We start from the raw sequence: 24,825 nt of genomic DNA, 5'->3' as shown, positions 1-24,825 counted from the left end.
CCACAGAAATCAGTCACAGTCCTTTACACTAACAACAAGACAGAAGAAAGAGAAATTGAGGAGTCAGTCCCATTTACAATCGCACCCAAAACCATAAGATACCTAGGAATAAATCTAACCAAAGAGGCAAAGAATCTATACTCAGAAAACTATAACGTCCTCATGAAAGAAATTGAGGAAGACACAAAGAAATGGAAAAATATTCCATGCTCATGGATTGGAAGAACAAATATTGTGAAAATGTCTATGCTACCTAAAGCAATCTACACGTTTAATGCAATCCCTATCAAAATTCCATCCATTTTTTTCAAAGAAATAGAACAAATAATCCTAAAATTTATATGGAACCTGAAAAGACCTCGAATAGCCAAGGGAATAATGAGAAAGAAAGCCAAAGTCGGTGGCATCACAATTCCAGACTTCAAGCTCTATTACAAAACTGTCATCATCAAGACAGTGTGGTACTGGCACAAAAACAGACATATAGACCAATGGAACAGAATAGAGAGCCCAGAAATAGACCCTCAACTCTATGTTCAACTAATCTTCGACAAAGCAGGAAGGGATATCCAATGGAAAAAAAGACAGCCTATTCAACAAATGGTGCTGGGAAAATTGGACAGCCACATGCAGAAAAATGAAATTGGACTATTTCCTTACACCACACATGAAAATAGACTCAAAATGGATGAAGGACCGCAATGTGAGAAAGGAATCTATCAAAATCCTTGAGGAGAATACAGGCAGCAACCTCATTGACTTCAACCGCAGCAACTTCTTCCTAGGAACATCGCCAAAGGCAACAGAAGCAAGGGCAAAAATGAACTATTGGGATTTCATCAAGATCAAAAGATTTTGCACAGCAAAGGAAACAGTTAACAAAACCAAAAGACAACTGACAGAATGGGAGAAGATATTTGCCAACGACATATCAGATAAAGGGCTAGTATCCAAAATCTATAAAGAGCTTATCAAACTCAGTACCCAAAGAACAAATAATCCAGTCAAGAAATGGGCAGAGGACATGAACAGATATTTCTGCAAAGAAGACATCCAGATGGCCAACAGACACATGAAAAAATGCTCCACATCACTCGGCATCAGGGAAATACAAATCAAAACCACAACGAGATATCACCTCCCACCAGTCAGAATGGCTAAAATTAACAAGTCAGGAAATGACAGATGCTGGCGAGGATGCGGAGAGAGGGGAACCCTCCTACACTGCTGGTGGGAATGCAAGCTGGTGCAACCACTCTGGAAAACAGTGTGGAGGTTCCTCAAAAAACTGAAAATAGAGCTACCCTACGACCCAGCAATTGCACTACTGGGTATATATCCTAAAGATACAAACGTGGTGCTCCGAAGGGGCACGTGCACCCGAATGTTTATAGCAGCAACGTCCACAATAGCCAAACTGTGGAAAGAGCCTAGATGTCCATCAACAGATGAATGGATAAAGAAGAAGTGGTATATATACACAATGGAATACCATGCGGCCATCAAAAGACATGAAATCTTGCCATTTGCAATGACGTGGATGGAACTAGAGGGTATCATGCTTAGCGAAATAAGTCAATCGGAGAAAGACAACTATCATATGATCTCTTTGATATGAGGAAGTGGAGATGCAAGGCGGGGGGGGTTGGGGGGACGTAGGAAAAGAAAAAAATGAAAAGATGGGATTGGGAGGGAGACAAACCATAAAAGACTCAATCTCAGGAAACAGACTGAGGGTTGCTGGGGGGAGGGGGGACGGGAGTGGGTGGTGGGGAAATGGACATTGGGGAGGGTATGTGCTTTGATGAGTGCTGTGAAATGTGTAAACCTGGCGATTCACAGACCTGTACTCCTGGGGATAAAAATACATTATATGTTTATTAAAATAAAAATAAAAAAAAAAGAAAAGAGAGCAAGGGACTACAAGTCATGATCTCGTCCAGGTGAGGGGTCTGACAAGGTTGTGCTGAGGTGACACTGAGAATTCCTGTGGCAGGAAAAGAAGGATAGAGCCCTGCACAAATATGAATGTATTTAAATGGCAGAGGGTACCATGGTGCAGAGGATAAGAAGCAGAATATTATGTTCTCGGAGTTGGGTTAGAAAAGAGGCCAGAGTGATTGGAGGAAGCTGAAGATGGGAGAAGAGAGGAAAGGGAGGAGAGCCATGGCCTGGGGCAGGTGGACACTACCAGTGCCCTGTTCCTCGTGCTGTGTGACCACATTACCCCACACTCAGTGGCTTAACCAACAAAAACTATCTCATATTCTCTGAGGAGTCTTTAAGTACAGGGATCCAGGAGTGCTTACCTAGGAGCTCATGCTGGAGCCCCTCAGTACTTTGGGGCTATTGATAACATCAATGCAGAATCTGCTTCACTGAGAATCTGAGCTCACATCGTGGTTTTGGCAGGATTCCGTCTATCTCAAAAGGCATGAGTTCTTCTGTCTGTTGTTGGCCCTCCTTGTTAGGTCCCGGGCCCATGTGTGTGTTTCAAGGTTCAGCATAGAGGCTTGTACTTCAGGGTCAGGATCTGAGAGAGAACACAGGACAGAGCCAGCACGGGATGGGCAATGAGCTTTTAGAACTAAATCTCAGACGGGGCCTCTGGATCATGGGGCCATGTTCTGTGGAATGGAAGGAATCATTAAATCCAGACCACAGTCCAACGGACAGCATTACACAAAGATGATAAAACAGGATGTGAGATTTCAGGGAACCACTGGGAGAAGGTGAAGACCGCTGCATGGTTAGTGCCTTGCCTAGAATCACAGACTTGTAAGAAGGATGAACCAGGCATGAACCCAGATCTTTGTGAGTGTCCTCAAATTTGGGGCCTTGGATGTACCTAGGATTCACTGCAGGGCTCTGGAAAAAAGTTGTGTTGACAGCAGGGGCTACAGACATGGAGATAGTTTCAGGGTGAGACAGGGCATTGGTATCATAGGCAGGAGGCATTCCAGGAAGTTCTTGTCTGAGGGGGAGCCCAGGTCATGACAACACACTGAGCGGACCCCTATCCACATTACACCCATTGGAAAGGATTTAATAGCTCTCAGGACAGGATATGAAGTCTCTAGTGGTAAGAGTGGATTCTGACCATCAAGCGCCAAAGCTCCAATCCCTTCTTTAGGGTTTGCTTTGAAAATTAGAAAGCCTAAGGTCTTGGGAAAGTATGGCCCACTCCTCTGTAGATGGGGCCGTCACCTTCTCGGATGCCAGCATATGAGCACTGATGAATAGATATGTGCCCACAGGAGCGACTGTGTATGCTCTCTCTCTCTCTCTCTCTCTCTCTCTCTCTCTCTCTCACACACACACACACACACACACACACACACTTTCACACATCGTTAGGGACTGTAGGGTGGGATCTGGCGAGTAGCAGACTCAGAGAAATTGAGAAGAGGAGGAAAATGTGCATGAAGGTATTTCCTACATGTGATACCACTCCTCCAATATCATAGATATTATTCCACATATGCTAGTGGAGATGTGGAGGTAGTCCATGCTACAATCATCTGTATTTTACAGACAAGATGCAGACCACCCCTGTTAGGCATAATGGCTTATCCAGGTTCACAAACAGGTAAGAGTGGAGATTTGTGTCTGAAGCCAGGGGGGCCCTGGCTGCACTCAGCCCTTCCTTGGGGGCCTGTGGAGATGTGTGTGATGGTGTCAATGTGTACAGATGTGGCCTGGCATGCAGAAAGGAGATGAGAAGACAGCAGCCCTGAGCACTGTTTGTGTGGGTGATAATCCAGGGTAGAATTGGGTAGGTGATCTCAGGCAGTGTAGTCAATTCCTTGACCGCAGACCCCAATAGAATTTGGAACACTGCAACCAGGTGCACATTCTAGTGTAGTCCACTACCAGAGTTACTGGACTGGAGACATCTGATGCAAAAAGATGTACTCTTGCTTTTTGCCAACACAATGAGTTTCTGGCTTCCAGAATCCTCAGGGGAATAGCTTTTTCACATGCTGTAAACATTGCCAACAACCTTGCCCCTTACGCCTCATTGCATTTGGTGGGAGGTTCCCTTAGGATTCACAAGAGCAGGACTGGATATGGATGCCTGAAAATCAAACCTAGGGTTAGAATAAGGGCATAGGGGCATGGCATATCCGATCTGCTGACTCTGGGGCCAGTTGTCATGGTGGCTGATTGGAGGACGGGACTAGGTTGTGTCAAACTGTGCATGAAAGTCCAGGATTGAGTACGAAAGTGGGGTAGCATCGGGGGCAGTGCATGTTTCTCCTAATCTGGGTGTTTTGTGCAGCTCTTAGGGCATGGTTTCCTTCTGGAGGACAGGGAGAGGCCTGAGTATGAGTCTTGAGTCCCTAACCTGGGAGGCTTATGGGCCAGGACTCTGGGAAAATACATCTGAAAATCCAAGTTAGGGTTTGGGCTAAGGCCTAGGGCATGGCAGGCCTTATCTGCAGATGCTGAGGCGACCTCCCCAGTATCTGAAGTTACGAAGAGTGTCAGGATTTCAATCAGACTAGAATTTATGAACACTAGGGCCACTGTATGTGGAGGTGGCCTCCTGAGAAATGGAGGTTTCTCCTGCTCAGGGGGTTTTGTGCAGTTCCAAATAGCAAGATTTCATTATGGGGGACTGGTGGAGTCCTGTTGTGTGTCCCAGGGTCCCCCAAATGGAGGAATTCACGAGCAGGGCTCTGAATATGGATGCCTGAAAACCCAACCTAGGGTTAACATTAAGGACTAGGGGCATGGCAGGTCCGATCTGCACACTCTCAGACCAACTACATGGGTAGCTGACTTGAGGTTGGGGCTCAGGCTGAGGGTCAGAATGTATATTAGTGTCCAGGGACAGGTTCCTTAAATGGGGGTGTCCTCATTGGCCGTGCAGGTTTCTTCTAATCTGGGGATTTTGTGCAGCTCTATAGAGCACGGTTTCCTTCTGGAGGGCAGGAAGAGTCCTATGGTATGGGTCTGGATTTCTCTATTGTAGGGCTTGTAGGCCAGGACTCTTGGGATAGAAGTCTGAAATCCCAAGCTAGGGTTATGTTTGGGGCCTAGGGCATGGCCATCCCAATCTGCAGAGGTTGAGGCAAGCTCCCTGGGATGTGAGTTTATTGTAAGTTTCAGGCGTTCACTCAGACTGGAGTTTGTGTCCATGAGTTCGGCCAAATATGAGGGTAGCCTAATATAGCCTTGGAGGTTACTAAAGACCTGGAGATTTTGAGCACCTCCAGTTAATAAGGATTTATACTGCGTGACAGGAGGAGTACTGTTTTATGACTCAGGTGTCCACAATAAGGAGGGATTCACGAATAGGGTTCTGGGTATGGATGCCTGAAAATCCAACCTAGGATTAGGATTAGGGCCTAGTGGCATGGCAGGTCCGATCTCCTGGCTCTGGGGCCAGCTGTCCCAGTGGCTGATTGGAGAATGGGACTCAGGTTGTCAGACTGCAAATTAGTGTCCACAGTGGTGTAAAAACCTGGGGTGGCATCAGGAGCCGTGCACGTTTCTGTAATATTGGGGTTTTGTGCAACTCCATAGGGCACAGTTTCCTTCTGGAGGGCAGGCCGAGTCATATGGTGTGGTTCTTGAGTTCTCTATCTGGGGGACTTGTAGGCCAGGACTCTTGGGACAGAAGTCTGAAAACCCAAACTAGGGTTAGGCTTAGGGCTTAGGGCATGATTGGCCTGAACTGTAGATGCTGAGGCAACTCCATGGATTGTGAATTTAGGGTGAGTGTCAGTTGTTCACTCAGGCGGGACTTTGTGACCATGAGTACTGGGTGGCCTCATGTGCCCATGGAGGTTACTACAGCCATGGTGATTTTGCACAGCTCCAGTTAGCAAGGTTTTATTATGTGGGACAGGAGGAGTTCTGTATTATGGCTCAGGGGTCATCCATATGCAGGGATTTGAGCCGAGTCTCTGGATATGGATTCCTGAAAACCAAATCTAGGGTTAGGATTAGGGCCTGGGGGCATGGCATGCCTGATCATCTGTCTCTGGGGTGAGTTTCCTCAGAGACTGAATTGTAAATGCAGCTCAGGCTGAGGTTCATAAATCGGATTGTGTCTAGTGAGTCCTCCAAAATTCGGGGTGACCTAGGCAATGCCTATATCTCTTACTCTGAGAATTTTACACAGCTCAAACCACAGGAATTCCTTTAGGAAGGCAGGAGAAGTCCTGTTTTCTGGTTCAGGGATCTCCCATATGGAGGGATTTGAAAGTAGACCATTAGGGACAGATATCTGAAAACACAGCTAGGGTTAGGATTGGGGACAAGGGGCAGGGTAGGTATGATATGCTGGCTCTTGGGCTAGCTACATGAGTGGCAAAATGGAGGCCCTGTATCAGGATGAGTGACAGAATGTGTATTAACGTTCCAGGGAGGGCTTTGTAAATGGGGGTGGCCTCAGAGCCCATGCATGTTTCCCCTAATCTGGGGGGGTTTGTACAGCACCATAGGGCATGGCTTCCTTCCGGAGGGCAGGGAGAGTCCTGTATGTCTCCTGAGTCCCCAGTCTGGAATGCTTGTGAGACAGGACTCTGGGGAAAGAAGTCTGAAAACCCAAGCTAGGGTTTGGGAAAGGTCCTAGGACATGGCAGGCTGGATCTGCAGATGCTATATTGAGTTCCTCAGGATCTGAGCTTAGGGCAAATACAAGGCATTCGTTTAGACAAAAATTTGTGACCACTAGGGCCTCTTGAAATTGAGGTGGCCTCCTGAGGACATGGAGGTTTCTCCCACATTGAGGGTTTTGTGCAATGCCGAATAGCAAAGTTTCATTCTGGAGTACGGGTGGAATCTTCTTGTATGGCTCTAGGGTACCCCATTTGGAGGGATTCACGAGCAGGGCTCTGGGGATGCATGTCTTAAAAACACAACATACAGTTAGAGATTGGGCCTAGGGACATACCAGGTCCAATATGCCAAATCTGGTTTGTGGAAAAGGACTCTGAGGACAGAAGTCTCAAAACCCAAGCTAGGTCTAGGGTTTTGGCCTAGGATATTGTAGGCCCAATGTACAGACGCTAAGGCAAGCTCCCCGAGAATTGAGGTTAAAGCAAGTGTCAGGAGGTCACTCAGGCTGGAGTTTGTACCCATATGATCCCCCAAATGTGGGGGTGGCCTCATGGGGGCCATTTAGTTTGCTCCCGCTCTGGGGTTTTTGCACAGTTCCAAATAGTTTGGTCTATTCCGGGGGATAGTTGGTGTCCTGTTTTATGGCTCATGAGTCCCCCATACGGAGGTATTGGAGAGCAGGCTAACGAGAATGGATACCTGAAGACCCAACCTATGTTTAAGGTTAGGCCCTAGTAGTATGGCAAGCCTTAGATCCTGGCTCTGGGCCGAGCTACCCATGGGGCTGTGTGGAAAATGGGGCTCAGGCTAAGGGTCACAATGGGTGTTTTTATCTTGTGCGGCCTGTAAAAACGGGTGTGGCCTCAGAGGCAACGCAGCTTTCTTCCAACTCGGTGGGTTAGGCAGAGCTACAAAAAGCAAGGATACCTTCTGGGGGGCAGGAGAAGTTCTGTTCTGTTTCTCAGCAGTCCCCCGTGTGGTAGGATTTGAGAGGAGGGCTCTGGGTATGGATGCCTGCTAACCCAACTCAGGTTTAGCATAAGGGACTAGGGGCATGGCAGGTCCAATCTCCAGGCTTTGGGGTCAGATGTCTCTGTGGCTGCTTGGAGGACGGGACTCAGGTGTGTCACACTGCACAGTAGCATCCAGGGTGACATACACAAGTGGGTGGCATTGGGGGCGGTGCATGTTTCCCCTAATCTAGGGGTTTGGGGCAGCTCCGTAGCCACGGTTTCAATCTGGAGGGCAGGGAGAGTCCTGCTGTGGCTGTGGAGTCCCCAATCTGGAGGACTTGTGTTTCAGGACTCTGAGGACGGAAGTTTGAACCCAAGCTAGGTTTGTGGTTAGTGTCTAGGGCATGGATCACCGATCTGCAGATGCTGAGGCAAGGTCCCAGATTCTGAAGTTAGGGCGAGTGTCAGGTATTTGCCTAGACTCAAATTTGTGTCCGCTAGGGCCATCATATGTGTGGGTGGCCTCCTGGGGCCATGGGGTTTTCTTCTGCTCTGGGAGATTTGTGAAGCCCTAAATAATATGGTTTCATTCTGGGGGACATGTGGAGTCCTGTGTATGGCCCTAGGGTCACCCATATGGAGTGATTTGAGAGCAGGACACTGGGTATGTATGCCGGAACACTCAAGCTAGGGTTCGTGGTAGGGCCTGGGGCATGGAAAGTCCAAGGTATCCCCACTGGCATCAGCTACTTGGTGGCTGACTGGAGGTCAGTGCTCTGGTTGAGGGCAGAACGTGTATTAGTGTCCAAGGCCGGCTTCCATCAATGGGGTGGCTTCAGGGTTTTGAACAGCTTTCTCATAATAGGGGGGTCGCCTGCAACTCAATAAGGCACATTTTCCATCTGGAGGGCAAGCACAGTCCTGTGGTATGGCTCAGTGTTCCCTATCTGGAGGGCTTGTGGACCAGGACATTGAGCATGGAAGTCTGAGAACCCAAGTTAGCACTAAGGTTAGGGCCTGTGGAATGGAAGGCGAGTGTCAGGATGTCACACAGGCTGGAGTTTGTGTCCATGATTTCTGCGACTCATAGGTGGCCTCATGGTGGCATGGAGATTCCTCTCACTCTGGGGATTTCACAGTTCCAAATAGCTTGGTTATCTGGGCTGCAGGTTGTGTCCTGTTTGATGGCTCAAAGGTACCCCATATGGAAAGATTCAATAGCAGGGCTCTACCTATGGATGCCTGGAAACTCCACCTAGTATTACCACTGCAGCCTAGGAGCATGGCAGGTTCGATCTGGTGGCTCTGGGTCCAACTACCCAGGGGGCTGAGTTGAAATGGAGTTTCATGCTGATGGGTCACAATGCAGGTTTGTGTCCAGGGAGACCTTGTTATGTGGCGGTGGCTCAGGGGCCATGTAGGAATCTCTCCTTCCCTGAGCGTTTGACACAGCTCCAAAGAGCAAGGTGTCCTTCTGGGGACAGAAGGTGTTCTGTTTTTTGGCTCAGGGACCATATGTTGGACCATATGTTGGTATTCAAGAACAGGCCTCTGGGGACAGATGCCTGAAAACCTAATCTTGGGTTCATATTAGGGCCTAGGCCATGTCAGGTTCAATCTTCTCTCTCTAGGGACATTATCTGGGTGTCTGACTGCATGTCGGACCCCAGGGTGTTACAGACTGCGCTTTGTTGTCCAGAGCGGCCTATGAAATTCAGGGGGCCTCGGGGGCCTTGCAGTTTTCTCCTATACAGGAGAGTTTTGGCAACTGTGACAGGCACAGTTTCCTTCAGGAGGGCAGGCACAGTCCTGTGGTGTGGCTCTGGAGGCCCCATCCTGGAGGGCGTGTGGGTCAGGGTGTTGGAGACAGAACTCTGAAAACACAAACTAGAGTTTTGGTTAGGACCGAGGTTATGGCAGGCCTGATCTGCAGACCATGAGGGGAGGTCCTCAGGATCTGAAATTAGGGCAAGTGTGAGCTGGTAGCTCACGCTTTTGTCTCTGGATTGTGTGTCTAGGATGGCCCCGAATGTAGCTTTGGACTCAGGGGCCATGGAAGATTTTCCCTCTCTGGGGATTCTGCCCGGTTCCCAATAGTTCAGTGTCATTCCACAGTAAGGGAAGAGTCCTTTTTTCTGTCTCAGGAGTCTCTCAAAACCAGGGATATAAGAGACAGGCTCTGGGTACAGGCGCCTGGAAAACCCCACCGTGGGTTAGGATTTGGGCCTAGGCGCAAATCAGGCCCAAAATGTGGGCTCTTGTTCAAGCTACGGAGGACGCTTCTTTGAAAAAGGGGCTCAGGCTGAGGGTCACAATGCATGTTTGTGCCAAGTTCGGACCTCAAGAGTGGATGTGGCCTCGTGGTTCATGCCAGGTTTTCCTACTTTGAGGGACTTACACCCATCCCAACAGAAAATTTTCCTGCCATAGAGAAGGAGGAGTACTCTTTTGTGCATCAGGTTCCCTCATATGTAGGGATCTGAGAACAGATCTGGGTACAGATGCCTGAAAACCCAGGTTGAGTAGAGATGATGGCCTAAGGCCATGGCAGGTCCAATCTGCTCGATATGTGGCCAGCTATCTGTGAGTTGATAGGAGGTTGGGGCTCAGGGTGTGTCATAGCATTAGTGCACAGGGTGGCCTAAGAATTTGGGGTGCCCTCAAGTGCCGTGAAGGTGGATCCTCCTTTGAGGTTTTGGGGCAGCCACATAGGTCAACTTTTCTTTCTGGTGGACAGGCAGAATGCTGTCTTGTGGCTCCAGAATTCCCAATCTGGAGGGCTTGTGGGCCAGGAGTGTGAGGACAGAAGTTTGAAAACAAAAACGAGGGTTATGTTGTTGGCCTCGGGACAACTGTGGCAGTCACAATCAGCAGCGGCTGATAGGGATCTCCATCATCTGAAGTAAGGGCGAGTGCCAGATGTTCGCTCATGCTAGAGTTTTTGTCCATGATGGCCACCTAATGGAGGGTTGGCCTCATGAGGCCATGAGGTTTTCCCACTGTGGGGGTTGTGAGCTACTCCAAACAGCAAGGTTTCATTCTGTGTGACAGGGGGTGTCCTCTTTGATGCCTCCAGGGATGCTCCTATGGAAAGATTTGATAGCAGGGTTCTATGGGTAGATGCCTGGAAAGACCACCTCGTGTTACCATTGCAGCCTAGGAACATGGCAGGTTCGATCTCTTGTCTCAGGGGCCAAATACCCAGGGGGCTGAGTTGAAATGGAGTCTCATGCTGATGGTTCACAATGCAGGTTTGTGTCCAGGGAGACCTTGGTTGTGGCGGTGGCTCAGTGGACATGCAGGATTCCCTTATCCTGAGGGTTCGACACAGCTCCAAAGAGCAAGGTTTCCTTCTGGAGAAAGGAGGTGTTCTGTTTTGTGGCTCAGGGACCTCCCTATGTAGGTATTCGAGACAAAGCCTGAAATCCTAAACTAGGGTTCAGATTAGGGCTTGGGGGGTGTAAGGTTCAATCTTATTCTCTAAGGCCATTTACCTGGGTGTCTGACAAGAGGTAGGTGCTCAGGGTGGACAGACTGCACATTTTGCCCAGAGCAGCCTACGAAATTAGGGTGGTGTCAGATGTCTTGCAGATTTCTCCGAATCAGGAGGGTTTAGGCAACTGTGACAGGCAGATTTTCCTTTGAGAGGGCAGGACAGTCCTGCAGTGTGGCTCTGGAAGCCCCATCCTGGAGGGTGTGTGGGCCAGAGCTCTGGGGACAGAAGTCTGAAAACACAAACTCAGGATAGGGTTAGGGCAGAGGTTATGGCAGGCCGATCTGCAGACCCTGAGGGCAGCTCCTCGGCATCTGAACTTAGGTGTAGGTGAGGCAGTAGCTCAGGCTTTTGTGTGGGGGTTGTGTGTCTAGGGCGACCATGGAATGTAGGGTTGGCCTCAGGTGGCCATGGAAGTAACTCCCTCTCTGGGGATTCTGCCCGGCTCCCAATAGCTCCATTCTGGGAGAAGGGAAGAGTCCTGTTTTCTGTGTCATTTGTCCCCCAAAACCAGGGATTCCAGAGATGGGCTTTGGTTCGGGCACCTGGAAAATCCCACTGTGGGTTAAGATTTGGGCCTAGGGGCATGGCAGGCCCGATATGCGGGCACCTGGTACAGCTACCAAGGGGGCTTATTTGAAAACGGACTCAGTCTGAGGGTCACAATGCATGTTTCTGCCCAAGGTGGCCCTCAAGAGTGGGCTTGGCCTCATGGGACATGCAAGTTTCTCCTACTTTGAGGGTTTGACATCCATCTCAACAGCAAGGTTTCCTGCCATGGGGAATAAGGAGTTTTGTTTTGTGCATCGGGTCTCCCATATGCAGGGATTTGAGATAAGGTCTGGGGACAGATGCCTAAAACCCAGGTTGGGTAGAGATGACATCCTGGAGCCATGGCATGTCCAATCTGCTGGATATGCGGCCAGCTGTCTAGGTGGCTGAGGGGAGGTCTGGGCTCAGGCTGTGTCAGACAGAGCGATATTGCACAGGGCAGCCTATATAATTGGGATGATGTCGTGGGCCGTGCAGGTTGATCCTCATTGGGGTTTTTGGGCAGCCCCTAGGGCACTTGTACCTTCTTGCAGGCAGAGTGCTGCATTGTGCCTCCATAATTCCCAATCTGAAGGACTTGTTGGCCAGGAGTCTGAGGGTGGGAGTCTGAGGGTGGAAGTCTGAAAACACAATCTAGGTTTGGTGTAGGCCCTAGGGCATGGCAGGCCCAATCTACAGAACTGAATCGAGATCTCCAGCATCTCAAGTCAGCGACTTTCAGAAGTTAGCTCAAGCTGGAGATTGTGACCATGATGGCTGCCTAATGGAGGGGTTGCCTCATGAGGCCATGGAGGTTTTCCCAATCTGGGTTTTGTGAGCTGTTCCAAATAGTAATGTTTCCTTCTGCGGGACAGAGGGATTCCTGTTTGATGGCTCTAGGGTGCTCCATAAGGAATGATTTGAGACCAGCACTCTAGGTATGGATGCCTGGAAACCCCACCTCTCATTCCCATTGGTGCCTAGGAATAAGGCAAGTTCGATCTGCTGGCTCTGGGGCTAACTACCCAGTGTGCTTAGTTGAAATGGAGTCTCATGCTGATGGGTCCCAATGTGGGTTTGTGTCAAGGGAGACCTTGGGTTTGGCGGTGGCTCAGGGGCCAGGGATGATTCTCCTACCCTGAGTGTTTTTCACAGCTCCAAATAGCAAGGTTCCATTTGGGGACAGGAGGTGTTCTGTTTTGTGCCTCAGGGACCCCCACATGTTGGTATTCGAGACCACGCCTCTGGGGACAAATGACTGAAAGCCTAAGCTGGGGTTCATATTAGGGCCTAGGGGCATGCCAGGTTCCTACTTCTGTCTCTGGCGCCATCTACCTGGGAGTCTGACTGGAGGCCGGTACACAGGTTGTGTCAGACTATGAATTTTGTTCAGGGCGCCCTACGAAACTGTGTTGGTGTCAGGGGTCTAGCAGTTTCTCCCAATATTGAGGTTTCTTGAAGCTTTAAAAGGCCCAGCTTCCTCCTAGAAGGAAGACACAGTCATGTGGTGTGGCTATGGATTACCCAGGCTGGAGTGTTTTGGGGGCAGAACTCTGGGGACAGAAGTCTGAAAACACCCACTAGGGTTAGGATTAGGGCAGAGGTTATGGCAGGCCTGATCTGCTGACCCTGAGGAGAGCTTTTTTTGATTTGTAATTAGGGCACTGGTGAGGTGGAAACTCGGGCTTCTGCCCCTGGTTTTTGTGTCTAGGATGGCTGCAGAATGTAGGGGTTGCCTCATGGGGACATGGCAGATTCTCCAGCTTTGGGGGTTTTGCACAGCTCCAAATAGCACGGTGTCATTGTGGAGGAAAGGAGGAATCTTGTTTTCTGATTCAGGGGTCCCCATAAGGAGGGATTTGAGAACAGGGCTTTGTGTATGGGTGCCTTGATACCCTACCTTGGGTTAGGATTTGGGCCTAGGGTTACGGCAGGCCTCATATGCTGGATCTATGTCAAGCTACGGAGGGGGCTTACTTGAGAACGTGGCTTAGGCTGATGGTCACAAAGCGGGTTTGTACCCAGGACGGCCCTCAATTATGGGCGGAGCCTCATGATGCAGACAGGTTTTTCCTACTCTGAGGGTTTCACACACATCCCAATCACAAGATTTCCTGCTGTGGGGCAGGAGGACTTCTATTTTGTGGATCATGTTCCCCCATATGCAGGGATTTGAGCATAGGCCTCTGGAGACAGATGCCTAGAAACACATGTTGGGTAGAGATGATGGCCTAGGGGCATGGCAGGTCCGATCACGTGGATTGGCAGCCAGCTAACTTGGTGGCTGACAGGAGGCTGGGGATCAGGCTGAGGCAGACAGAACATTAGTGCACAGGGCTACCTATGAAATTGCAGTGCCGTCGAGGGCCCTGCAAGCTGATCCTCATTTGGGGTTTTTGTGCAGTCCCATAGGCCACTTTTGTCCTCTGAAAGCAGGCAGAGTGCTGTGTTGGGGCTCCAGAATTCCCAATCTGGAGGGCTTCTGCACCAGCACTCTGGGGACAGAAAACTGAAAACACAAGCTGGGGTTAGGGTTTGGTCTAGGGCATGGCAGGCCTGATCTGCAGAGGCTGAGACAAGATCACTGGCATCTGAAATAAGGGCGAGTGTCAGACGTCTGCTCAGGCTGGGGTTTGTGTCCATGAGTGTCACCTGACCTAGGGCTGGCCTTCAGGCCATGGAGGTTTCCCCTATCTGGGGGTTGGGCGCAGCTGCAAACAGCAAGGTTTCTTCTTCAGGACAGGGGGAGTGGTGTTTGATGGCTCAAGGGAACCCTGTATGGAAAGATTTGAGAGCAGGCTCTATGTATGAAGCCCCGAAAACCCCACCTAGGGTTTCCATTGGAGACAAGGGACATGGTAGGTCCTATCCGCTGGCTCTAGGCCAATCTACCTTGTGTGCTGAGTTGAAAACGAGTCTCATGCTGAGGGTCACAATGCAGGTTTGTGTCCAGGGGGACCTTTGAAAGTGGCGGTGGCATCAGGGGCCATGCAGGATTCTACTACCCTGAAGGTTTGACACAGCTCCAAATAGAAATTACCTTTTGGGGACCAGAGGTGCTGTGTTCTGTGGCTCAGAGATCCCCCAAATGTTGGCATTTGAGACGAGTTCTCTGGGGACAGATGCCTGTATACCAAAGCTAGGGTACAGATTAGGGCCTAATGGCATGTCAGGTTCAATCTTCTCTCTCTGGGGCCCTCTACCTGGGTGTCTGACGGGAGGTCGGTGCTCAGGGTGTGTCAGAATGTACATTGTTATCCAGGGCATCCTACGAAATTGGGCTGGCCTCAGGGACCTTGCAGGTTTCTCCTATTTTGAGGTTTCTTGAAACTCTAAAGGGCACAGGTTCCTTCTGGAGGGCAGCACAGTTCAGTGGTGTGGCTATGGAATACCCAGGCTGGAGGGTTTGTGGGGTAGGACTCGGGGAACAGAAGTCTGAAAACACCAACTAGCGTTAGGATTAGGGCCGATGGTATGGCAGGCCCAATCTGCAGTCCCTGAGGCAAGGTCCTCGGGATCTGAAATGAGGGCGAGTGTGGGGCGGAAGCTCAGGCTTTTATTTCTGTTTTTTTTGTGTGTGTCTATGATGGTGGTATAATAATATAAGGGTGGGCTCCATGGGGCCATGGAATTTTCTCCCTCTTTGGGGGTTTTGCAAAGCACCAAATACCATGGTATCATTATGGGGGAAAGAAGAAATCTTCTTTTCTTATTCAGAGATCCCCATAAGGAGAGATTCTAGAGCAGAGCTCTGTGTATGGGTGCCTGGCAAAACAACCTTGGGTTAGGATTTTACCTAGGGTCACGGCAGGCCACAGATGCTGGCTCCAGGTCAAGCTACTGAGGGGTCTTCATTGAAAACGTAGCTCAGACCGAGGGTCACAATGTCGGCTTATGCCCAGGGCAGCCCTCAATAGTGGGCGGGGCCTCATGGGCCATGCAGGTTTCTCCTACTCTGAGAGTTTTACACACACCCCAATAGCAACGTTTCCTGCTGGGGGGGCAGGTGGACTTCTATTTTGTGGATCATTTTCCTCCATATGCTGGGTTTTGTGAATAGACCTCTGGGGACAGATGCCTATAAATCCGGGTTAGGTAGAGATGATGACCGAGGGGCATGGCAGTTCCGATCTCGTGGATAGGTGGCCAGCTACCTGGGTGACTGACAAGAGGCTGGGGATCAGTGTGGGTCAGAAAGAACAGTTCACAGGGCGGCCTATGAAATTTCAGTGCCCTCTAGGGCTGAACAGGTTGATCCTCATTTGGGGTTTTTGTGCAGTCCCATAGAATACCTTTGCCTTCCTAAAGTCAGGCAGAGTGCTGTGTTGGGGCTCCAGAATTCCCAATCTGGAGGGCTTCTGCACCAGGACTCGGGGGATGGAAAAATGAAAACACAAGCTAGGGTTAGGGTTAGGGCCTAGGGCACCGCAGGCCTGATCTGCAGAGGCTGAGGTGAGATCACCAGCATCTGAAATAAGGGCGAGTGTCAGTTTTCTCTCAGGCTAGAGTTTGTGTCCATGATGACAGCATAATGGAGCAGCAGCCTCATGAGGCCATGGAGGATTTCCCACTCTGGGGGTTGTGAGGTGCAAGGTTTCCTTCTTCAGAGCAGAAGGTGTCCTGTTTGATGGCTCAAGGGTCCCCCAACGGAAAGATCCAAGAGCAGGGCTCTATGTATGGATACCTGTAGACACCACCTCGCGTTCCCATTGGCACCTAGGAACAAGGAAGCTTCGATTTGCTGGCTCTGGGACGAGCTACCAAGGGGGCTAAGTTGAAATGCAGTCTCATGCTGATGGGTCACAGTACTGGTTTGTGTTGAGGGAGACCTTGGAATGTGGCGGTGGCTCAGGGACCAGGCAGGATTCTCCGGCCCTGAGGATTGGACACAGCTCCAAATAGCAAGGTTCCTTTCTGGGGACGGGAGATGTTCTGTTTTGTGGCTCAGGGAACCCCATATGTTGGACTAGAGACCAGGTCTCTGGGGACCGATGACTGAAAACCTAAGCTAGGGTTCATTTAGGGCCTAGGGGCATGTCATTTCAATCTTCTCTTCTGGGCCAACTACCTGGGTGTCTGGCTGGAGGTCCATGCAAAGGGTGTGTCAGACTGCGCATTTTTCTTCAGAATGTCCTAGGAAATTGGGGTGTCCTTAGGGCCCTTGCAGGTTTCTCATAATCTGGAGGATTTGGGCAACTGTAAAAGGCACTGTTTCCTTCAGGGGGCAGGAACACTCCTGCCTGTGGCTCGGGAGGGCCCAACCAGGAGGGTCTGTGGCCCAGGTCTCTGGGGACAAGAGTTTGAAAACACAAACTCGGGTTAGGGTTAGGGCCGAGGGTATGGCAGGCCTGAAATGCAGACCCTGAGGCAGCTCCTTGGGATCTGAATTTAGGGCAAGTGTGAGGTGGTAGCTCAGGCTTTTGTCTCTGGATTTTGTGTCTAGGTTGGCCCCAGAATGCAAGGGTGGCCTCATGGGGCCATGGAAGATTCTCCCTCTCTGGGAATTTCCTCGGCTCCCAATAGTTTGGTATAATTCGGGGGAAAGGAGGGGTCCTATTTTCTGCCTCAGGGGTTCCCCGAAAAGAGGGATTCCAAAGCAGAGCCCTGGGTACGGGCAACTAGAAAACCCGAACTCTGGTTAGGATTGGGGGCCTAGGGGTATGGCAAGCCCCATATAAGGCTCTTGGTTCAACCATTGAGAGGCCATACTTGAACACGGGGCTCAGCTGAGGGTCACAATGTGTGTTTGTGCCCGAGGCGGCCCTCATGCATGGGCGTGGCCTCATGGGCCATGCAAGTATCTCCTACACTGAAGGTTTGACACCATGCCAAGAGTAAGGTTTCTTGCCATGGGAAAGGAGGAGTTCTGATTTGTGCATCAGGTTCCCCCCTGTGCAGGGATTGGAGATGAGGTCTAGGTTCAGATGCCTGAAAAGCCAGGTTAGGAAGAGATGACGGCATAAGGCCATGGAGGGTCTGATGTGCTGGGTATGTGGCCAGCTGTCTGGGTATCTGTACGGAGGTTTGGTCTCAGGCTGTGTCAGACAGAGCATTAGTGCTCAGGGCAGCCTAGGAAATTGGGGTGCAGTCAAGGGCCATGCAGGTGAATCCTCATTTGGGGTTTCTGGGAAACCCCATAGGGCATCGTTTTTCTTCTGGTGGGCAGGGAGAGTGCTGTGTTGTGGATCCGGAATTCCCAAGCTGGAGGGCTTGTGGGCCAGGAGTGTGAGGACAGAAGTCTGAAAACACAAACTATGGTTCGGTTTGGGGCAGAGGGCACAGCAGGCCCACTCTGCAGTGGCTGACTCAGATCTCCTGCATTTGAAGTAAGTGCAAATATCAGACGTTGGCTCAGCATGTAGTTTGTGTCCATGATGGCTCATTCATGAAGAGGGGGCCTCATGAGGCCATGGAGGTTTTCCCACACTGGGGATTGTGAGCCGCTCCAAACCGCATGGTTTCCTTCTGTGGGAGAGTAGAGTACTGTTGGATGGCTCCAGGATGCCCCATATGGAAAGACTTGAGAGCAGGGTTCTAAGGATGGATGCCTGGACACCCCACCTCACATTCCTATTGGCTGCTCGTGAAAAGGCAGGTTCGAACTGCAGGCTCTGGGACTTGCTACCCAGGAGTCTGAGTTGAAATGGACTCGCCTGAGGATGGGTCATAATGTGGGTTTGTGTCCATGGAGACATGGGAATATGGCGGTGGCTCAGGGGCCCTGCAGGATTCTCCTACCCAGAGGATTGGACACAACTCCAAAGAGCAAGCTTCCCATGTGGAGATGAAACGTGTTCTGTATGGTGCCTCAGGAAACCCCATATGCTGGTATTCAAAATCAGGCCTCTGAGCAGAGACACTTGGAAACCAAAGCTAGGTTTCAGATTAGGGCATAGGGGCTGGTCCGGTTCAATCTTCTGTCTCTAGACACATCTGTCTGTGTGTCTGAGTGGAGGTAGTTGCTCAGCTTGTGTCAGATCGCCCCTGTTTGTCCAGGGCAGCGTACACGATTGGGATGGCCTTGGGGGCCTTGGAGGTTTCCCCTAATCGGTAGGTTTGTGGCCAATGGAATGGGCAGAGTTTCCTTGGAGAGGGCAGGCACAGTCCTGCAGTTTGGCTCCAGGGGCCCCAGCCTGGAGGGTGTGTGGGCCAAGGCTGTGAGGACAGAAGTGTGAAAAAAACAAACTAGCCTTAGGTTTGGGGCCGAAGCTAGGGCCGGCTCAATCTATAGACCGTGAGAGGAGCTCCTCGGGATATGAACCAAGGGCGAGTATGAGGTGGTTGCTCAGGCTTTTGTCTCTGGATTTTGTGTCAAGGATGGCCGTGGAACGTAGGTGTGGCCTCATGGGCAATGGACGAGTCTCCCTTTCTGGGGATTTGGCTCAGCTCCCAAGAGTTTGGGGTCATTCTGTTGGAAGGGAGCAGTCCTGTTTTCAGCTTCAGGTGTCCTCCAAAAGAGGGATTCCAGAGAAGAACCTTGGGTACAAGCGACTGGAAAATCCGATCTCTGGTTAGGATTGAGGGCCTAGGGGCATGGCAAGCCCCATATGCGGGCACTTGATCCAGCCACTGAGAGGCATTCCTTGAACAGGGGGCTCACGCTAAGGATCATAATGTGTGTTTGTGCCCAAGGAGGCCCGCAAGCATGGGCGTAGCCTCATGGGCCATACTGGTTTCTCCTACATTGAAGGTTTGACACCATGCCAACAGCAAATTATCTTGCCATGGGGAAGGGGGAGTTCTGATTTGTGCATCAGATTCCGCCCTGTGCAGGTATTAGAGATAAGGTCTAGGTTCCGATGCCTGAAAACCCAGGTTGGGAAGAGATGATGGCCTAAGGCCATGGTGGTTCCGAAATTTTGGATGTGCGGCCACCTGTCTGGGTGTCGTCGGGAGGTCGGACTCAGGCTGTGTCAGACAGAGCATTAGTGCCCAGGGCAGCCTATTCAATTGGGGTGCGGTCGAGGGCCGAGCAGTTTGATCCTCATTTGGGGTTTCTGGGCAGCCCCATAGGGCAATGTTTTGCTTTAGGTGGGCAGGCAAATTGCTGTGTTGTGGCTCCGGATTTCCCAATCTGGAGTGCTTGTGGGTCAGGAGTGTGAGGACGGAAGTCTGAGAACACAATCTAGGGTCAAGTTTGTGGCCAAGGACACAGCAGGCCCACTCTGCAGAGGCTGAATTGAGATTTCCTGCAACTGAAGTCAGGCCGATTATCAGACTTTGGCTCAGGCTGGAGTTTCTGTCCATGAGGCTCCTTCATGATGGCGGAGACTCATGAGGCCCTGGAGATTTTCCCGTGCTGGGGGTTGTGAGCTGCTCCAAACCGCATGGTTTCCTTCTGCGGGACAATCGAGTCCTGTTGGATGGCTCAAGGACGGCCCATACGGAAAACCTCGAGAGCAGGGTTCTAAGGATGGATGCCTGGGCACCCCACCACACATTCCCATTGGCTGCTTGCAACAAGGTAGGTTCGATCTGCTGGCGCTGCGGCGAGCTACCCCGGGGGCTGAGTTGAAATGGACTCTCCTGAGCATGGGTCATAATGTGGGTTTATGTCCATGGAGACCTTGGAATGTGGTGGTGGCTCAGGGGCCCTGAAGGATTCTCCTACCTGGAGGGTTGGACACGGCTCCAAAGAGCAAGATTCCCAGGTGGAGACGAGAGGTGTTCTGTACGGTGCCTCAGGAAACCCCCATATGCTGGTATTTGAAACCAGGCTTCTGAGGAGTGAGGGCTGGTTACAAAAACTAGTGTTAAAATTAGGGTGTAGGGCCTGTCCGGTTAAATCTTCTGTCTCTGGGGACATCTGTCTGCATGTCTGAGTGGAGGTAGTTGTTAAGCTTGTGTCGGAATGCCCCTGTTTGTCCAGGGCAGCCTACACTATTGGGATGGCCTCGGGGACCTAGGAGTTTTCTCCTAATCTGTAGGGGTGTGGCCAGTGGAATGGGCACAGTTTCCTTGGAGAAGACAGCGACAGTCCTGCAGTGTGGCTACAGAGGCCACAGCCTGGAGGGTGTGTAGGCCAGGGATGTGGGGACATAAGTCTGAAAACACAAACACCCCTTACGTTTGAGGCGAGGGTATGGCAGCCCTGACCTACGGGCAGTCAGGGGAGCTCCCCGGGATAAGAAAGAAGGGCGAGTGTGAGGCGGTTGCTCAGGCTTTTGTCCTTGGATTTTGTGTCAAGGATGGCAGTGGAATGTAGGTGTGGCCTCATGGGCCATGGAAGAATCTCCTGTTCTGGGGATTTCACCTGGCTCCCAAGAGCTTGGGGTCATTATGTGAGAAGGATGGAGTCCTGTTTTCTGTCTCAGGTGTCCCTCCAAAAGAGGGATTCTGGGGCAGAGCCCTGGGTATGGGCGACTGGAAAACCCGACCTCTGGTTAGGATTGGGGGCCTAGGGGCATAGCAAGCCCCATGTGCGGGCTCTTGGTCCAGCCACTGCAAGGCCTTATTTGAACACGGGGCTCACACTGAGGGTCCCAATTCAGGTTTGTTTCCAAGGCGGTCCTCAATCATGGGTTTGGCTTCATGGGCCATGCAGATTTCTCCTACACTGAAGGCTTGACACCATGCCAACAGCAAGGTTTCCTGCTATAGAGAAGGAGGAGGTCTGATTTGTGCATCAGGTTTCCCTCTCTGCAGGGATTGGAGATAAGGTCTAGGTTCAGATGCCTGAAAACCCTGGTTGGAAAGAGATGCCAGCCTAAGGCCATGGCAGGTCCGATGTTCTGGGTATGCAGCCAGCTGCCTGGGTGTCTGTCGGGAGGTCTGGGCTCAAGTTGTGTCAGACAGAGCAATAGTGCCCAGAGAAGCCTATTCAATTGGGGTGCAGTCAAGGGCCGTGCAGGTAAATCCTCATTTGGAGTTTCTGGGCAACCCCACAGGGCAATGTTTTTCTTCCGGTGGGCAGGCAGAGTGCTGTGTTGTGGCTCTGGAATTCCCAATCTGGAGTCCTTGTGGGCCAGGAGTGTGAGGACAGAAGTCTGATAACACAAGCTAGGGTTTGGTTTCAGGCCGAGGACACAGCAGGCCAACTCTGCAGAGGCTGAATCAAGATGTCCTGTGTCTGGAGTCAGGACATGTATCAGACATTAGCTCAGGCTGGAGTTTGTGTCCATGATGGCCCCAAATTGATGTGGGTCCTCATGAGGCCCTGGAGGTTTTCCCACGCTGAGGTTTTGAGCTTCTTCAAACCGCAAAGTTTCCTTCTGCATGACAGTTTAGTCCTTTTGGATGGCTCCACGATGGCCCATCCGGACAGACTCACAAGCAGGGTTCTTAGGATGGATGACTGGAAAGCCCGCCTCGCATTCCTATTGGCTCCTAGCAACAAGGCAGGTTCGATCTGCTGGCGCTGGGGTGAGCTACCCCGGGGGCTGAGTTGAAATGGACTCTCCTGAGCATGGGTCATAATGTGGGTTTGTGTCCATGGAGACCTTGGAATGTGGCGGTGGCTCAGGGGCCACTAAGATTCTCCTACCCTGAGGGTTTGACACAGCTCTCAAGAGCAAGCTTTCCTTCTGAGGACAGGTGGGGTTCTGTTGTGTGGCTCAGGGACCATATGTTGGACCATATGTTGGTGTTCCAGAATAGGCCTCTGGGACAGAAGCCTGAAAAACTAAGCTAGATTTTCTGATGATCCTAGGGGCATGTCAGGTTCAATCTTCTGGCTCAGGTCCATTGACCTGGGTGTCTGCCTGGAGGTAGGTTCCAAGGGTGTTTCAGACTGCGCATTTTTGTCCAGAGCAGCCTAGGAAATTGGGGTGGGCTCAGGGGACTTGCAAATTTCTCCTAATCTGGAGGGTTTGGGCAACTGTGATGGGCAGAGTATCCTTGGGGAGGGCAGGCCCAGTCCTGTGGTGTGACTTGAGAGGCCCCATCCTGGAGGGTTTGTGGGCCAGGGCTTTTGGGACAGACGTCTGCAAACACAACTTGGGTTAGGGTTAGGGGTGAGGTGATAGCAGGCCTGATCTGCAGACCCTGATAGCAGCTCCTCTGGATTTGAAATCAGGTGACTGGGAAGGGGTACCACAGGCTTTTCTGTCTGGATTGTGTGTCTAGGACCGCCATGAGATGTTGGGGTGGGCTCATGGGGCCATGGGAGATTCTTTCTCTCTGGGGATTCTGCCAGGATCCCAAGGTTTTGCTGTCTTTCTGGGGAAGGGATGAGTGCTGTTTTCCTTCTCAGGGGTCCCACACAAACAGGGATTCCAGAAATGGGTTCTGAGTCCGGGCACCTGGAGAAACCCACAGATGGTGAGGTTTTGGGCCTAGGGGCATGGTAGGCCCTGTATGGGGGTCCTGGTCCAGCTACCAAGTGGGCTTGTTTGAAAGCGGGGTCAAGCTGAGGATCACAGTGCCTGTTTGTGCCCAGGGCTGCCCTCCTGAGTGGGTATAGTCTCATGGGCAATGAAGCTGGCTCCCACTCTGAGGATTGGACACCCATCCCAACAGCCAGGTTTCCTGCCATGGGGAAGGAGAAGTACACTTTTGTGCTTCAGAGTCCCCCATAGGTGGGATTTGAGATAAGGTCTTGGGACAGATGCCTGAATACCCAGGTTCCGTAGAGATGACGGCCTCAGGCCACAGCAGGTCCCACGTGCAGGATATGGGGTCTAGTAGATGGGCGGCTGACAGGAGGTCGGGGCTCAGGCTGTGTCAGACAGAGCATTAGTGCACAGGGCAGCCTAGGACATTGCAGTGCTGTCGAGGGCTTTGCAGTTTGATCCTCATCTGGGGTTTCTGGGCAGACCCATAGGGCCCTTATTTCTGGTGGGCTGGGAGAAGGCTGCATTGTGGCTCCAGATTTCCCAATCTGGAGGGCTTGCTGGCCAGGAGTGTGAGGATGGAAGTCTGAAAACACAAGCTACGGTTAAGTTCAGTGCCGAGCACACAGCAGTTCCAATGTGCAGCAGCTGATTCGAGATCTCCAGCCCCTGATTATGGGCGAGTGTCAGATGTCCGCTCACGCTGGAGTTTGTGTCCATGATGTCCGACTAATGGAGGTGTGGTTTCATGAGACCATGAGGTTTTCCCACGCTGGGGCTTGTGAGCTGGTCCAAACAGCGAGGTGTCCTTTACAGGACAGGGGTAGTCCAGTTAGATGGCTCCAGGGTCCCCCATATGGAAGGATTGGATAGCAGAGTACACCACATGGATGCCTGGAAGGCCCACCTCGTGTTTCCATTGCAGCCGAGCAATATGGCAGGTTCAATCTGCTGGCTCTCGGGGGACGTGCCCCGGGGCCTGAGTTGACAGGGAGTCTCATGCTGTTGGGTCACAATGCAGGTTTGTGTCCAGGGAGACCTTAGAATGTGGTGGTGGCTCAGGGGCCATGCAGGATTCTCCTACCCTAAGGGTTTGACACAGCTCCTAAGAGCAAACTTTTCTTCTGGGGACAGGTGGGGTTCTGTTATGTGGCTCATGGACCACATGTTGGACCATATGTTGGTATTCCAGAACAGGACTCAAGGGACAGATTCCTGAAAACCTAAGCTAGGGTTCTGATGAGGTCCTAGGGGCATGTCAGGTTCAATCTTCTGACTCAGGGCTATTGACCTGTGTGTCTGCATGGAGGTAGGTTCCTAGGCTTTTCAGACTGTGCATTGTTGTCCAGTTGGCCTACAAAATTGGGGTGGGCTCAGGGTCCTTGCAGGTTTCTCCTCATCTGGAGGATTTGGACAATGGTGATGGTCAGAGTTTCCTTCAGGAGGGCAGGCCCAGTCCTGCAGTGTGGCTCCGGCGGCCCCATCCTAGAGGGCAAGTGGTCCGGGTCTTTGGGGACAGAAGTCTGCAGACATAAATTTGGGTTTGGTTTAGGGCCGAGGTGATGGCAGGCCCGATCTGCACACCCTGAGGGCAGCACTTCGGGATTTGAAATTCGGGTGGCTGGGAGGTGGTAGCGTAGGCTTTTCTGTCTGGATTGTGTGTCTAGGGTGGCCATGGAATGGAGGGATTGCCTCGGGGGCCATTGAAGATTCTTCCTCTCTGGGGATTCTGCCCCCTCCCAAGAGTTTGATGTCTTTCTGGGGGAAGGGAAGAGTGCCGTTTTCTGTCTCAGGGGTCCCTCCCAAACAGGGATTCTAGAGACGGATTCTGGGTCTGGGCGCCTGGATAACCCCACCAAGGGTTAGGAATTGGGCCTAGGGCCATGGCAGACCTGCTCTGCTGGTTCCTGGTCCAGCTACCTACTGATGGGTCTTGTTTGAAAGTGGGTTCAGAATGTGGGTTACGATGCCTGTTTGTGCCCAGGCCGGCCCTCCTGAGTGGGTG

This window comes from Martes martes (genome assembly GCF_963455335.1).
Source record: "Martes martes genome assembly, chromosome: 5".
Lineage (NCBI taxonomy): Eukaryota > Metazoa > Chordata > Mammalia > Carnivora > Mustelidae > Martes > Martes martes.
Note: the sequence above shows the minus strand (reverse complement) of the source record.